The sequence below is a fragment of the Pezoporus flaviventris genome, unplaced genomic scaffold, assembly GCF_033815535.1.
Source record: "Pezoporus flaviventris isolate CSIRO_AGI_PZ_B2104156 unplaced genomic scaffold, CSIRO_AGI_Pfla_v1 ptg000066l, whole genome shotgun sequence".
In the NCBI taxonomy this organism is placed as follows: domain Eukaryota; kingdom Metazoa; phylum Chordata; class Aves; order Psittaciformes; family Psittacidae; genus Pezoporus; species Pezoporus flaviventris.
The window spans coordinates 9,888,801-9,903,255 of record NW_026892614.1 but is presented as its reverse complement, the minus strand read 5'-3'; the positions used below and the strand labels follow the sequence as shown (position 1 = coordinate 9,903,255).

The following is a 14,455-nucleotide window of genomic DNA, read 5'->3' as shown; positions in this document are numbered from 1 at the left end:
CTTGTGGGTGAAATTCAGAGCATGCTATTGCTAATTTTAAAGGTGGAATTTCATTAAGAGACAACAACCTGGGAGCAAGTAGAAGGATACAATTATCCCATACCTTCAGGTGTCTTAACTGCTGGATTGTACCATGGCAGGCACTGACTATACATTGTGCTCCTGTCATCTAGCTCAGGGAAACATCTGTCAGAGTAGCTTAATTATTCCATTGGCAGTCTAGGAAGCAGAACTTTGTGCTCTCTGAATTACATTAAATGTAGGTACCTATAGTAGGTGACATAAATATCTTCCATTGTGGGCAACTGTTTGCACCAAGTGAAACGGAAAAGATAAAAACAAGTGTATCATCACAGTTTGTCCAAAGAACATGCTTAAACAATGCACCTAACTCACCCTGGAAGTCAACAGTGAGTAGACATCTGAAAGCACAAATGATACTAAGCTCTTAAACACCTCTGAGTTATGGAGAAAGTCAATCAAAGATGCACAGCTTGACTTTCTGGAATTCTGTGTTCCAGATACTTCATTTCCCTGCAAAGATGAGATTTAGGACTAGGACTACTGTGCAGTAGTCCCAGAGAAGCAGCTGCATTTCCAGCCAAAACTGTTTTGTGCCTGATGTACCTTTGGGCTGTTCAGAACTATTCCTATCTCTCAGGAGAACTGAGATACTCTACCATATATATATATGTGTGTGTATATATATATGTGTATATATATTCCTATGAATTAAAGTTTTTACAATGCATTTGTGCTACAAGTATATAAGACCAAACATTAAAGCTGAACTTTTCAAGGGCCCCTAAACATAAAAATGTGAAACATTAAGGGAAGTCCTATAGACCTGATGAGGATAGTGAGAAAAAAGTCAAGACAGTCTCCTAAGTTTAGATTTCTAAACAGCTTCTCTAATCTTGTTAGGCAAATAAAAGTTTTATTCCTTTGATGTACAGATGTAATTCCCCCTGGTGCTAATGAGAGTTATGTGTACCATTCAACAGAATAAACCCTATAATTTAAGGTATATGTGGAGAGGGACTTCAAAGAAAACAGATAATGTCTGTGATAAATAGTCTGTGAAAAGTTTGAACATTTGAATAACAATCAATATTTTTAGTGAACTTGAATTTTCTAATATATGCCAAGAATTCTGCTGTGCAGAAATCATAGAATCATAGAATAGGATCACAGAATAGCTAGGGTTGGAAAGGACCCTAAGATCATCTAGTTCCAACCCCCCGGCCATGGGCAGCGACACCTCATACTAAACCATGTCACCCAAGGCTTCATCCAACCTGGCCTTGAACACTGCCAGGGATGGAGCATTCACAACTTTCCTGGGCAGCCCATTCCAGTGCCTCACGACCCTAACAGTAAAGAATTTCTTCCTTATATCTAATCTAAACTTCCCCTATGTAAGTTTTAACCCGTTACCCCTTGTCCTATCACTACAGTCCCTAATGAAGAGTCCATCCCCAGCATCCCTATAGCCCCCCTTCAGATACTGGAAGGCTGCTATGAGGTCTCCACACAGCCTTCTCTTCTCCAGGCTGTCCCTGAGGGACACCACTCGTTACTGGTCTCCAGCCGGACACTGAGCCATTGACCACAACTCTTTGTGTACGGCCATCCAGCCAGTTCTTTATCCACTGAGTGGTCCATCCATCAAATTGATGTCTCTCCAATTTAGAGACAAGGATGTCGTGTGGGACAGTGTCGAACGCTTTGCACAAGTCCAGGTAGATGACATCAACTGCTCTACCCCTGTCCATCAGTTCTGTAGCACCATCATAGAAGGCCACCAAATTGGTCAGGCAGGATTTCCCCTTAGTGAAGCCATGCTGGGTGTCACCAAGCACCCTGTTGATTTTCATGTGCCTTAGCATGGCTTCCAGGAGAATCTGCTCCAAGATTTTGCCAGGCACAGAGGTGAGACTGACTGGTCTGTAATTCCCCGGGTCATCCATTTTCCCCTTCTTGAAAATGGGGGTTATATTTCCCTTTTTCCAGTCATCAGGAACTTCACCTGACTGCCTTGATTTTTCAAATATGATGGACAGTGGCTTAGCAACTTATTTGCCAGCTCCTTCAGGACCCACAGATAGATTTCATCAGGTCCCATGGACTTGTGCACATTCAGGTTCTTAAGATGGCCTCGAACCAGATCCTCTCCTACAGTGGACCTAGGGTCTTCATTCTCACAGTCCCTGCGTCTGCCTTCCAAGACTTGGGTGGTGTGGTCAGAGCATTTGCCAGTGAAGACTGAGGCAAAGAAGTCATTCAGAACCTCAGCCTTCTCCAAATCCAGGGTAGCCAGTTCTCCTGAGAGCTTCCAGAGGGGGCCTACTTTGTCCCTAGTCTGTCTTTTATTCGCTACATATCTATAGAATCCCTTCCTGTTATTCTTAACATCCCTAGCCAAGTTCAATTCTAACTGGGCCTTAGCTTTCCTAACCTGGTTCCTAGCTTCCCGGACAACACTCCTGTATTCTTCCCAGGCCGCCTGTCATTGCTTCCACTTTTTATAAGCCTCTTTTTTTCCCTCAAATTTTCCTCAGCAGCTCCTTATCCACCCAAGGAGGTCTCCTGGCCCTCCTGCTGCACTTCCTTCTGGTTGGGATGCAACACTCCTGACCTTGTAGCAGGTGGTCCTTGAATATCAACCAATAGTCTTCGGCCCCCCTGCCCTCTAGGGCTATATCCCATGCGACCTTACTAAGCAGGTTCCTGAAGAGGCCAAAGTCTGCTCTCTTGACGTCTGGGGCAGTGAGCTTGCTGCACGCTCTTCTCACTGTCCTGAGGATCTCAAATTCGACTGCCTCATGGTCGCTGCATCCAAGGCTGCCCTGGAGCATCACATTTCCAAGAAGCCCTTCCCTGTTGGTGAGCACGAGGTCAAGCATGGCACTTCTCCTTGTCGGCTCCTCTGTTACTTGCAGAAGGAAGTTGTCTTCCACACAGTCGAGGGACCTCCTGGATCGCTTGTGCCGGGCTGTACCGTCCCTCCAACAGGTATCAGGGTGGTTGAAGTCCCCCATGAGAACAAGGGCCTGTGAGTGTGAGGCTGTTCTTATCTGTCTGTAGAATGCTTATCGTGGTTTAAACTGTTTTTGGCGCTCAACGTGGGGCATGAAGGGTTGAGATAACAACAGATCTGACCGGATTAATAGTCATTCGTCACAATGCTGATTTATTGGCTCTCAGAATTGTTCCTGTTGATCTCACAGTTTCAGAATGTAGTACCTTACTTAGAGCCGGTATTTGCTGTGTTAGTGTTTATCAAGTGTGGGGCTTGGGCTAAGGTTCTTGTCTCACTGTACTTTATGGCAATGGCTTGTAATACGGGTGGGCTCCAGCAGCAGGGCGGGACGGACGTGGCTGTGGACTTGTACCTGGCCGTCCGGCTGCTCTTCACCGTCCTGGCCTTCGCCCTCGCCTCCGTCTTGGTGAGTTCGCGGGGAGCCGAGGGGGAGGGGCCCCGGGAGCCGGCGGCTGCTGAAGCTGCCAGGGAGAGTGGCCCTGGGGACCAACCGGTGGCGGGAGCGGGGCCGGAGGCCGCGAGGGGACGGCTGCCGGTGGAGGAGGTCGGGGCGGTCGAGGAGAGGAAGGAGGCGGCTGCCGAGCAGCGGGAGAAGGCGGTGGCCAAGCCCAGCCCCGCAACGGCCGAGATCATCCCCCGGAAGCTGCCCGCTGCGCCCCAGGAGGACGCAGGAGACCACGCAGCATTTCCCAGCAAGGCAGAGGAGGAAGAGCTGGACTCAGGGAAAGAGAAGCTGGCGGTGGGAGAGCCGGCAAGCACAGCAGCTACACCAGCCCCAGTGACAAGTACAGCAGCTACACCAGCCCCAGTGACAAGTACAGCAGCATCGTTAGAGAGTTCTGAAGGCTCTGAATGGCCTTTGGGTATCCTTGGGACCTGCCTGCTGATTGTGATGGGGATCAGCATGTTGGCACACATACAGAGTGTGTTCTACCCACAACCATTTTGTCTGATCTCAAAAGTTAAGCAGAGTCAGGTTTGGGTCTTGTCTGGGGTTAGACGACGATATAGGGGGACCAAGAGGTTTTCTCCAAGGCTGGACAGTCACGAGTGGCAGGGCATGTGGGACAGTATGGGCAAGTATCTAGTCCACTGGGCCCCTCCAGTGCTTTGGAAGAGTCAGAGATGGAAGGCAGCTGTATGGAGTCCCCAGCAACAAGCTGCAGAAACTGCTTAAGGGGACAGTGAATTATTTTAAGCCTGATGGGCCCATGGCACTTCAGGCCATCAGAGCAGAGATGCAACATTAGAGATGGACTCATGATCGAGGGGTGGACTTAACAATGGACACTATTGCCCAGGTTATTCACGAGTGTGAACACTGCACACAGTCTCTCCTGCTCTGGAAGACTGTTACAAGAGATGGAGCCTGACATCATGGACCAGATGGACGCAGCAGCATTATAGGGATTGGTCCATGCATTAAGAAAATGATCTTTTTCTCTTGGTCTGTGTGTATATGGATATCTATATGTGGGAGAGCTATGGTGTACTGAAAATGTAGGATCTGAGCATGACGTGAATGGTATGGAGTAAGGGGTGGATAATGTCCTGGGTTCAGCAGTAGCAGTCATTTTTCTTCTCCTTGGTAGCTGGTGCAGTGCAGTGTTTTGACTTTCAGCTCGGGAACAGAGCTGATAACAATGATGTTTTGCTTTGGCCAAGGACTTTGTGAGCCTCATGCTCTGCCAGGGAGGAGGGGAAGCCGGGAGGAAGCAGAGACAGGACACCTGACCCAAGCTAGCCAAAGAGGTATTCCATACCACAGCACGTCATGCCCAGGATGTAACTGGGAGTTAGCCGGAAGGGCTGGGACTGCGGGATTGGAGGAGGTATCGGTCAGAGCTTGGTCGGGCTGGGGGGGCGAGTTATTGGTTGGCTAGTGGTGAGGTGATGTATTCTCTTCCCTTGTTATTTCCTTTATCATTATTATTATTGGTGGTAGCAGTAGTGATTTGTGTTATACCTTAGTTACTAAACTGTTCTTATCTCAACCTGTGGGAGTTGCATTCTTTTTGATTCTCCTCTCCGTCCCTCTGGGAGTAGGGGGAGGGAAAGAAGAGGGGGAGTGAGTAAGTTACCTGACTGGGTTTAAACCACGACAGTTCTTCATCTGCAGATTCCTCTTGATCAGGCCATCTGTAACAGATCCCCACAGTAATGTCTCCCATAGCTATATTCCCTTTAACCCTGACCCACAAACTCTCTGTTAACTGCTCATGGGTCCCCAGGCAGAGTTCCATACTCTCCAGCCTATCCCTAACATAAAGGGCAACTCCCCCTCCCTGCCTGCCAGGCCTGTCTTTTCTAAAGAACCTGTAACCTTCCATTCCAACACTCCAGTCATAGGAGCCATCCCACCATGTTTCTGTGATGCCTATTATATCATACCCCCATAGATGTGCACACATCTCTAATTCCTCTTGTTTGTTCCCCATGCTACGGGTGTTTGTATAGAGGCATCTCAGCCAAGCTCCAAATGAAGCCTGCTCATTGGTTGGAGCGGCTGGGATATCTCTACATTGCTCCAAGCATTTATTATAGGTGCTGGCAACTGCCTGGGTGTGTTGGGATGGAATGGTGCCCCCCTCCCCCAACACATCTAGTTTAAAGCCTCCTTGACCAGTCTGGCAAGCCTCCTACCATAACTGCTTTTCCCCCTATCAGACCAGTTCCACCAGTCCCCATTAGACCTGGCCTAAAAACTTGAGTCCCTTGTTCAAGATACCCAAACCCCTGACTGACACCACCCTTCTAACCATTTATTAATCTGGCCAATCCTCCTAGCCTTTTTGGGGTCCTCCCCTGCATCCTGGAGAATTGATGAAAAGACCACCTGAGCTCCAGAGCCCCTAACCACCTCTCCCAGGGCTCTGTAGTCCTTCTTTATGTTCCCCAGGCTACTGCTGTCTATATCCCTAGCACCCACATGGATCAGTAGAAGTGGGAAATAGTCTGTGGGACTTACTAGAGCAGGCAGCCTCTCTGCCACATCCCTGATCTGTGCCCCTGGTAGGCAACACATCTCCCTTGAGACTGGGTCAGGACAACAGATGGGTGCCTCTCTGCCTTTCAAAAGTAAAGTCCCCTACTATTATGACCTGCCACTTTTTTCTGGCAGCACCAGTAGAGATCTTCTTTACCAGGGCACCAGCCGTTTGTTTCTGGTGTGAGTGCGCTTCCTCATTAGCCCCCTGCAGGACAGCAAAGCGGTTCTGGGTGGGGACAACAGATTTAGGAGGAAGCCCCTTGCTTTTAATTGTCCTCTTCCTCCTTTTTCTGTTGGTTTTTGGTTTTTTTTTTGGTGCTGTTTCCCAGCTTCCAGGGTTAGTGGCCTCTTTCTTTCCTCCAAGAACTACAGGGGATGCTTGAAGCCCCTGCACAGTTTGGGCCTGGAGCAAGCATTCCTGCTTCCCCTCAGCTTCCCTGACACCTTGCAGTCTATTAACAGCATCCCGCAGCACAGCCCCTGCTGCAGGAGCACCTCCACCAGGGCGCACCCTCCCATCACCAGACCAGTGCAGGCACTCTCCTCTCTACACCCCGAGCTCTGCACTGCAGCCTCCCCTCTCATCGGCTCTGTCTGGGTGCCTACGCTGGCCACCGCAGGGGCAGCCAGAGCAAAGCTCCCAGACCGGGCCCTGTTCATACGATGGGTGCTCACCATCCCGCGCAAACTGCCTTACCACGCCCCTGGTCGCTAGCGTGCCCTGGGCAGGTTTTTACCCAGCCAGGGCTGGTGCCGCCCCTCCTGGCTCCGCCCCCTGTGAGTCAGCTGCTCGCTCTCGTCAGCTGACCTGCCGGCTCCTGGGCAGGTCCCGTCGAGGACTTGAGGCTCCCTCGGTGGCTCTTGTCGCTCCGAGTTGACAGGCGTCATCTCCCCCCCGCTCCGGTGTTGAAGGCGTCCTCTCTCGAGCTACTCACCTCAGCAATTCAGCTACTCACCTCAGCAGTCCAATCCAATACATATATGTCCAATCGAACTATAGTAATCTAAAAAGACAAAATGCAAGAACATTGACAAATTTCAGAATTACTGAACTACAGCCATAAAACTGAAAGTCAGTCTAATTTTATTGTTTGTAGAAAATTGTAAAAGACACAAATGTGACGTTTTTATCTGAATCTTCTTTGATATAAAAGGAATCCCTATTAAGCCCTAAGTGAACCAAAAAGACAGTCAGATAGACAAAAAACTAAATTTTAGATGTTCATTGCATTTCTGAATCTCCTTTTATGTGTAGGATTTTGATTTATTGTGGGCTCAGTAATATATGTGTAATCACTACACCAAGTTCAAAACTTGGACTGAACATTGGAGCAAAAGCTGAGCAAAGGCACTGTGTTCTCCCCTTGCTGCTGCAGTGATGATCCATGCTGGGATTTTACATTAAACTATGAAATAGAACCACAGTATGCCTGGTACCAGACCTATAATATTAATACTTCATTAAGATCACTAGTACTTGTGTGGACTTGCTTGGTGGGTGTATCAGAGCCATTCAACCTGACAAGCCTGGTAGTGCCTTGAGGAGGTGAATTCCCCACTTTAGGTATTTGGAGTACAGATGTCTGCGTCTGTCTCCCTGTCTATAACCTCCTAAGTGTTAGAACAGTCCCAGAGATAAATTAATCTCATCCCACAGTAAATGTCTACCACAGACCAGATTAACTGGTCATTTAGTTTGTCCGTTTAATTTTGTTGAATGTACAGTGTAGGAGGTAAATAGCTCAGACGTACATCTAAAGCCAGGCAAGAAGACTCCCACACCTAGTTTATCCACTGATGGAGAAGTTCATCTGACCTCCAGTGACAGATACTGCAATAACCACTTTAGTCAGAGTATTCCTGCATTCATTATCATTTATAAAGCATGAAAAGCATCTGCAAATTAAGCCAAATATTTTAATATAGTCTTTCATAGACAAAAAAAAACAAAACAAAAACAAAAACCAGAATGTCATATTCTTACTTTGAGTCTTTTTTTCTTTTACCTGCTTGAAGTAAATGTACACCTCACTTCATTTTCATCTTCTTCAGGTTAAACAAATCCAGTATTTTTGATACTTATCCGCAGGTCAGGTTTTCAGCATCTGTACTTATCCCAAACATTATCCATTTGATTAAAGACTTTTTTTGCTGTGGTATGCAAGGATGGCTGTAATATTACCGCTAAGATCTTATCACAGTAATGCAGACACTAGAGAAAATCTGCTTCAAATGCTGTAGTCATAATTTTTCTGCATGGATTTTTTTTTTGGGTTTTTTTTTTTCCAACATCATAAGTACATTCATCCTTGTTCTCTTTGTGATTCAGGTCTTTTTCAGCCAATGACTTAGCTTGCTTATTCCTGTCTATGTACAATAACTTGCCCTAGAGAAATAGCATGATTTTTTTTTCTTTGAATATCATGAGAATAATTACAATCTTCTCACTTTGGTTACCCTTCATACTGTCCTGTGTCCAGCAGTAGCAGTCACTTTTCTCCTTCTTAGTAGCTGGTGCAGTGCTGTGGTTTTGACTTTCAGCCTGGGAACAGCGCTGATAACACCAATGTTTTTAGTTGCTACTCAGTGATGTTTACTCTGACCAAGGACTTTCTGAGTCTCATACTCTGCCAGGGAGGAGGGGAAGCCGGGAGGAAGCAGAGACAGGACACCTGACCCAAACTAGCCAAGAGATATTCCATACCACAGCACGTCATGCGCAGGATGTAAAACTGGGGGCAGTTGCTCGGAAGGGGAGATCACTGCTCAGGTTGGGCTGGGTATTGGTCTGCGGGTGGTGAGTGGTTGTATTCTCTTCCCTTGTTATTTCCCTTATCATTACTATTACTGGTGGCAGCAGCAGTGATTTGTGTTATACCTTAGTTACTGGACTGTTCTTATCTCAACCCATGGGAGTTACATTCTTTCAATTCTCCTCCCCATCCCTCCGGGAGTGAAGGGGGGGGAGAAAGGGCAGGGGGGCTGTGTGGCCCACTGGGCTTAAACCAAGACTCATACTTAATGAGCACTCTTTGGATAGTGGAAACAGCTCAACTTCCCATTTACCTGTGGCATTTTCACCTAAACCGTGTTTTTCCAGTTTCCTTCTAGAAAAGATACAAGAGCCCTCGTTGAAAACAGTACTGCAACTGTGACATGACATCTGCTATTTCTCCTCCATCCATAAGGCCTTTACCTCGGGTAGGAGGAAATTAAGCTGGTCTGGCATGATTAACTCCTAACACAAATGTTGGCAATCATTCATCCCTTTGCTTTTCTCAGTGTGTTCACAGATATTGGCTCCATGTGTTTTTCAGAAGCAGAAGTTAGGATTTCTGCAATTTTCTGGCATCTCCTTTATAAAGCAATGCACCACTTCTGCCTTTTGCTTTTTTTTTTTTTTCATATCCATCTGTCACAACTTCTCAGAGAAAGCCTAACATTGAGCTTCTTTCAATTAATACTTTCAATGCTCTATAAAAAAAAAAAATGTCATCAGATGAAGGCAGTTTGAAAACATCTGATTAACTCAAGTATCAATTTGTTTCTTGCTATACCAGGCTGAATTCTTGATCCTTCATGCCTGATCTTAGTTATTATAATATCTGATAGCAAAGAGCTTTTTAGAGAGAGCGAAGAAAGTCATTAAATGATTACGAATTTTCAGCATCATATGTCAATCATTTTCAATCTCTGCAGGGGTAAACTAACCTCCTCTCTTGTTTTCACCTTACCTCTGGAATACTTACTAATAAGTGCCTTACTATTGCAGCTCATTTCCTCTAGCAGTTTCCTTTTGTCACTCTGTTTTTCTAACCCAAACTTTAATTGCAGTGCTGTGTGTTTGCACCCATCCTCAGTAATTTGACCTGATGTCCATTTTCTATGCAGTTCTTTTCTGTGCTTAAAATGTCAACTAGATATTTCATCATAATTACAGTTTCTCAGTCCTCTTTTCACCTTCTCCTCAGAGAAGCCATTTGAAACGAACTTTCCTTCCAATTCTCTGATTTCATTGAAGTCTGACTTTCTGAAAACCATGGTTTTCACTTCTGCCCGTATTTGTGCACTCTGTTTGAAAGGTCATGAAATTACAATTTCATGTTCACTCGTACCCAAGATATCTTTCAAGTTGATGGCCTCAGAGCTCTTTGCTCTTGGTTGAAATAATATGTAGAGTTTCTCCCTTATAAATGCCCCACAGTTTTGTTACTAATTGGAAGAATTTGCAGGGCACTCAGTGTCTATGTCCATTTTTCATGAGTTGTTTCTGTTATTAAATATTTCTACTGATGATTGCTCATTTAAGGGTTTTAAAGGGTCAGAATGACATTGCGTACTCTGGCTTACAATTGCAACAAATATTTGTGATCAAGAATATTAACTGGCTAATTCTGTATTTTGTGAGACTTTGCCACTTTAATCTCTTATATTTCAGTTTCTCTTTATTTGTATTTTAGTGCCAGTTATGAGTATCAGCTATAGCTGAGGATTCAATCTTCTGAGACACTCTGCATTCATCTATAAAGATAATTATAATAATAATTATAATAATCCCCCATGTAATTCTCATATGCTTTCACAATAAATTTAATTCTACTCAATTCCTTTGCTTTCCCTGTATTGCCATTTTGTCTCTACTTATTCAGCACAATGAACTTCTGTGGGTATGCATAAGTGTGCATGCCTGCACTACCTGAGTATTGAACTCAGAGGGTGATTTTGTATCTTAAGGAGGCTAAATAGCAACAGATAAAAGGTGTTTCTTTGATTTCTAGAACCACAAGTGACAGCTAAACTGCCTATAATCTGTAGATTTAAATACTTCTGTGCACAAAGGGCAAATCCATGAAAACAATTTAGGGACGGCAGCAACCTCAAAAATACTTCAAGTATTCCCTGTTATTCCCTGTTATGGAAATAAAGAGAAAACTATCTTAGCCATATATAAGCAGAGACATCTTCATAAAAAACAGGAGTTTATTAATCTTAATAAATCCTTTTCAGATCTTAATTTTAAAAAGTATTTAAGTTTTCTCCTACCTTACCATACATCCTTTTGGTCACATTTTTCAATTACTTTAGAGGTCTTGGAATGGGAACTAGACAGACTGATTTACTCTGGCTCATGTTTCATATCAAACCATATTTCAGCATCATATCCATTAAAGACAAACAAAAAGAAAACATAACAAGGATTCAAAGGCCTGAGAAAAGTGTGGTGTTTTTCTATCCTGGAATTAAAGTACTGAGGAATTATCATTTCAATCTGCATTAAAAGCAAACTATAATTTTTAATCCTGTGTGTCCTTAAAATCCAGATTCAATGAGGTTTTTAAACACCTGCTCTACTTCAAAGTATGCTCACAATTGCTTTATTGGATCAGTTCCTAATTTGCCCAGAAGCATAAATGGACCTTATTAAAAGTCAACAAGCATGTGCTCAGTGGCTTACTTTCAAGTTATTTCATTTGAAGCACAGGGATCCAATTAATTCCAATGGAGATGTTTTACAGATATTAAATTTACATATTAAGTACTAAATTGAGGCCAAATTGAGGATTACTGATGGTCTAAAGGCTTTCGATTCTATAGCTGTCTGCAGTGCAAAACTCTTTTTGTGGAATATTTTCCTGTTATTAGACAATTTTATAAACTGTAGAGTTATAACTCTTTCCACTTAACATTCTTTTCGTAAATACATGCATCTTTCTTAAACCAGCACACAACCACGGCATGATAGTCAAATATAGATAATAAAATAAGTTAGCGTAAACAAATGATAATGTTTATCCACTGGAAATATTACATACTGAAATCCTTAGAATTAATTTTTGGAACACTTTAGCTGTATCTTGTTAAGATGAGGGCTGGTTCTGATTTATACGGTCGCTGTGAGCTCCTTATTAAACTGTCACTCAGAGAGTAAAAGAGTGGAAAACCCATTACGGTGTTAATTAGGTCTGTGTTAGTTTTCAGACTGGTGACAGCTGCCCGGACGTGGCCTAGCATGTATATTATCAGAGTGGCAACACTACCTCTGTTTGGGTAGAAGACTGAACAGTCATGACAAAAGGGAAAAGGATGTTGTTTTGTCTCTTAGAGGTCAGTAGCACAATCCAGGAAAACGCTTCAAAGGGTAGATTTATTTTCTTGCAAAATACAGGTAATGAGAAAATATGCTGCATCTTCATTTCATCTAGCTCTTTTTTTGTTTCTTTCTTACCTGGGTGTAGCCACCTTGCACAAACACCAAGTTACATACTTCTAGGTACAAATGTTATTGAGAAAGAAATAGATAAATTCCCAGATAAAGTTATTAGATAAATAATACCAGAGCACTGTATTGTTCAGAAATGTTGTGTTTCCTGCATGACCTCAGCCACAGGATTTCAGGAAATAATTCCATGATAGAATAGGTGTTTGCATTTCTGAGCTGTATCAGTCTGGGCTTAGGTGATAGGTAGCCCCACCTCTTGGTATCTTTCTGCTGTTAATTATTTTCAGTTTCAGAAAGTAGGGGGGGAGACAGAACTTCCTAATGTGATATGGAGACTAATCAAATTTTCAAAAGTAATCTTGAAATTTATGTCCCTGGTCTTTCAATCAGACTTAGGCTGCACTATACACATGTGAAACAAACTAAGGTACAGTATTTGGATGTTTATCCATCCTGTTCATGTAAGCCTACACATACCTGTGGTAAATGTGTAGTAGCAAACCCCACTTCCATTTTGTAGGAACATATCTGGAAAGGTTAATAAATTCCTTCAAATTGCCTTGAATTTACTCAAAGCTGTTTTCACTTAGCAGCTAATACTTCTTATAAACCCTAGAAATCCATATCCTCACTAGTAAAGCATTCACTTGTTCATGTAGCCAGCAAAGTCACATTTTAAAAGCAGAATATTCTTTGCTAGACCAATAAAATATGTCTTAAGTAGTGTCTCAAAACTAGAGTGAGTCAGGTCAGACCCACCAAAAGTGATAGTTACCACCTCAGCCCCAAGTGATTTTTCTTCTACTTCCAAATAAAAAGTCCTCTCCCTTTTTGCTCCTGCATTGCACTAGCAGATGACCTTCAGCAGTGAGTCAAGCAGATATGGTACGCAAACTGAATCATTGATTAAGCAAGTATTTTTGGGCTGACACTGATATCTGTATTGGGAAACATGCTGAAGATCTACTCCTATGCACATTGCTGTTTCTGCTCTTTAAAAGGTAGACCAATCCACACAAGAACCTGATGTGAATCTGTTAAAGTCTGTGTGCAGTCTCGCCCTGCACTGGTTAGGCTTTGTGACAGGGTCTCGTGCTGCACCCTGCTGAGAAAAAGACCTAATGCATTTTTCCCCATCTCTAACTTTGATGACTCCCTGATGTTATTTTCCTCATGTTTCCATTCCAATCTCACTTGCTTCTACGTACCATATTTAATCATATCTTCTGTTACATTTTTAAAATTCAGCATTTAATACTGAAAATTATATGGAACTTTTTGACATTTAAAACACCTTGGGCTGCTCAACAGAAATGACCAAAGTCTGTCAGGCCACAATTAGCATGCAGTCAAAACTTCCTCCATGCATATAAATTATTCCATCTCCCAAAGTCAGAAAGAACAGGTGGATGAGACACTAGTACCGTAAAGTGCTGTTGACTAAACCAAGAAGCAGTAATTGGGATGGGAAAAATCTTTCTGCTCCTCACTATTTAGGCTGAGCTCATGGACTTGCTTTTAGTCAAAGGACAGAAGCTGGTCTGGTAGGTTAGTTTTTTTCTTCTCTGAATTAAGGAGTGTCCGCTCATGAAACTTGCATGTCATCTTGCCTCCATCATCGCCTCCTTTGGAGGTATCTACTGGTTGAAGGTTTAAAAAAATGGCAGATAATCCATGCTAGAAAAAGGAAATTGGATACATATTGTTCTTTTGCCAATAAAAGACAGTTTGCATTACTAGCTTTCCTTGAATTACCTTTATAATTCTATGGGTAAGGTCCTCTAGACAGACAGTGCATGAGGAATCACACTTTGGAGCTGTCTCCACTAAAGCAGGGATGCTAAGGAACAGTGGATTTTCAAAGGAGGGCACAACAAAACTGAACCTGCTATGAATATTTCAGGCTTTCTGATGATTTTATCAAACTCATTTTAATGTCTGATATAAAAGATGATTCAAACATAGGATAGCAATTAGTTTCCCTGTGTTCTCAGAAGCAGCACCTGTCCAGCCAAAAAGGGTTTGGATTTTTTTGGTTCAGTTTCATATTTTTGAACTTGGCTGGAAAACAAATTACTAGAAATAGCAACATGTGACTTCATGTGGAGCTTAAAAATTGGTAAAGGTGTAGTATATGACCTTTTAGTATATGAAAATTTATGGTTCTATACCAGGGATACCCAGATTATTTTTTATATCCAAT

The 14,455-nt window shown here is 43.4% G+C and overlaps 1 long non-coding RNA gene across 1 annotated transcript in view; it reads left to right on the top strand.

Annotated features, from left to right (window-relative positions):
* Positions 1–14,455, top strand: part of LOC133278678 (uncharacterized) — a 48,534-nt gene that overhangs the window by 25,308 nt on the left and 8,771 nt on the right. The window contains exon 2 of the long non-coding RNA XR_009746641.1: positions 9,144–9,233. This is a non-coding gene — a long non-coding RNA (uncharacterized LOC133278678). The remainder of the gene's footprint in view (positions 1–9,143; positions 9,234–14,455) is intronic.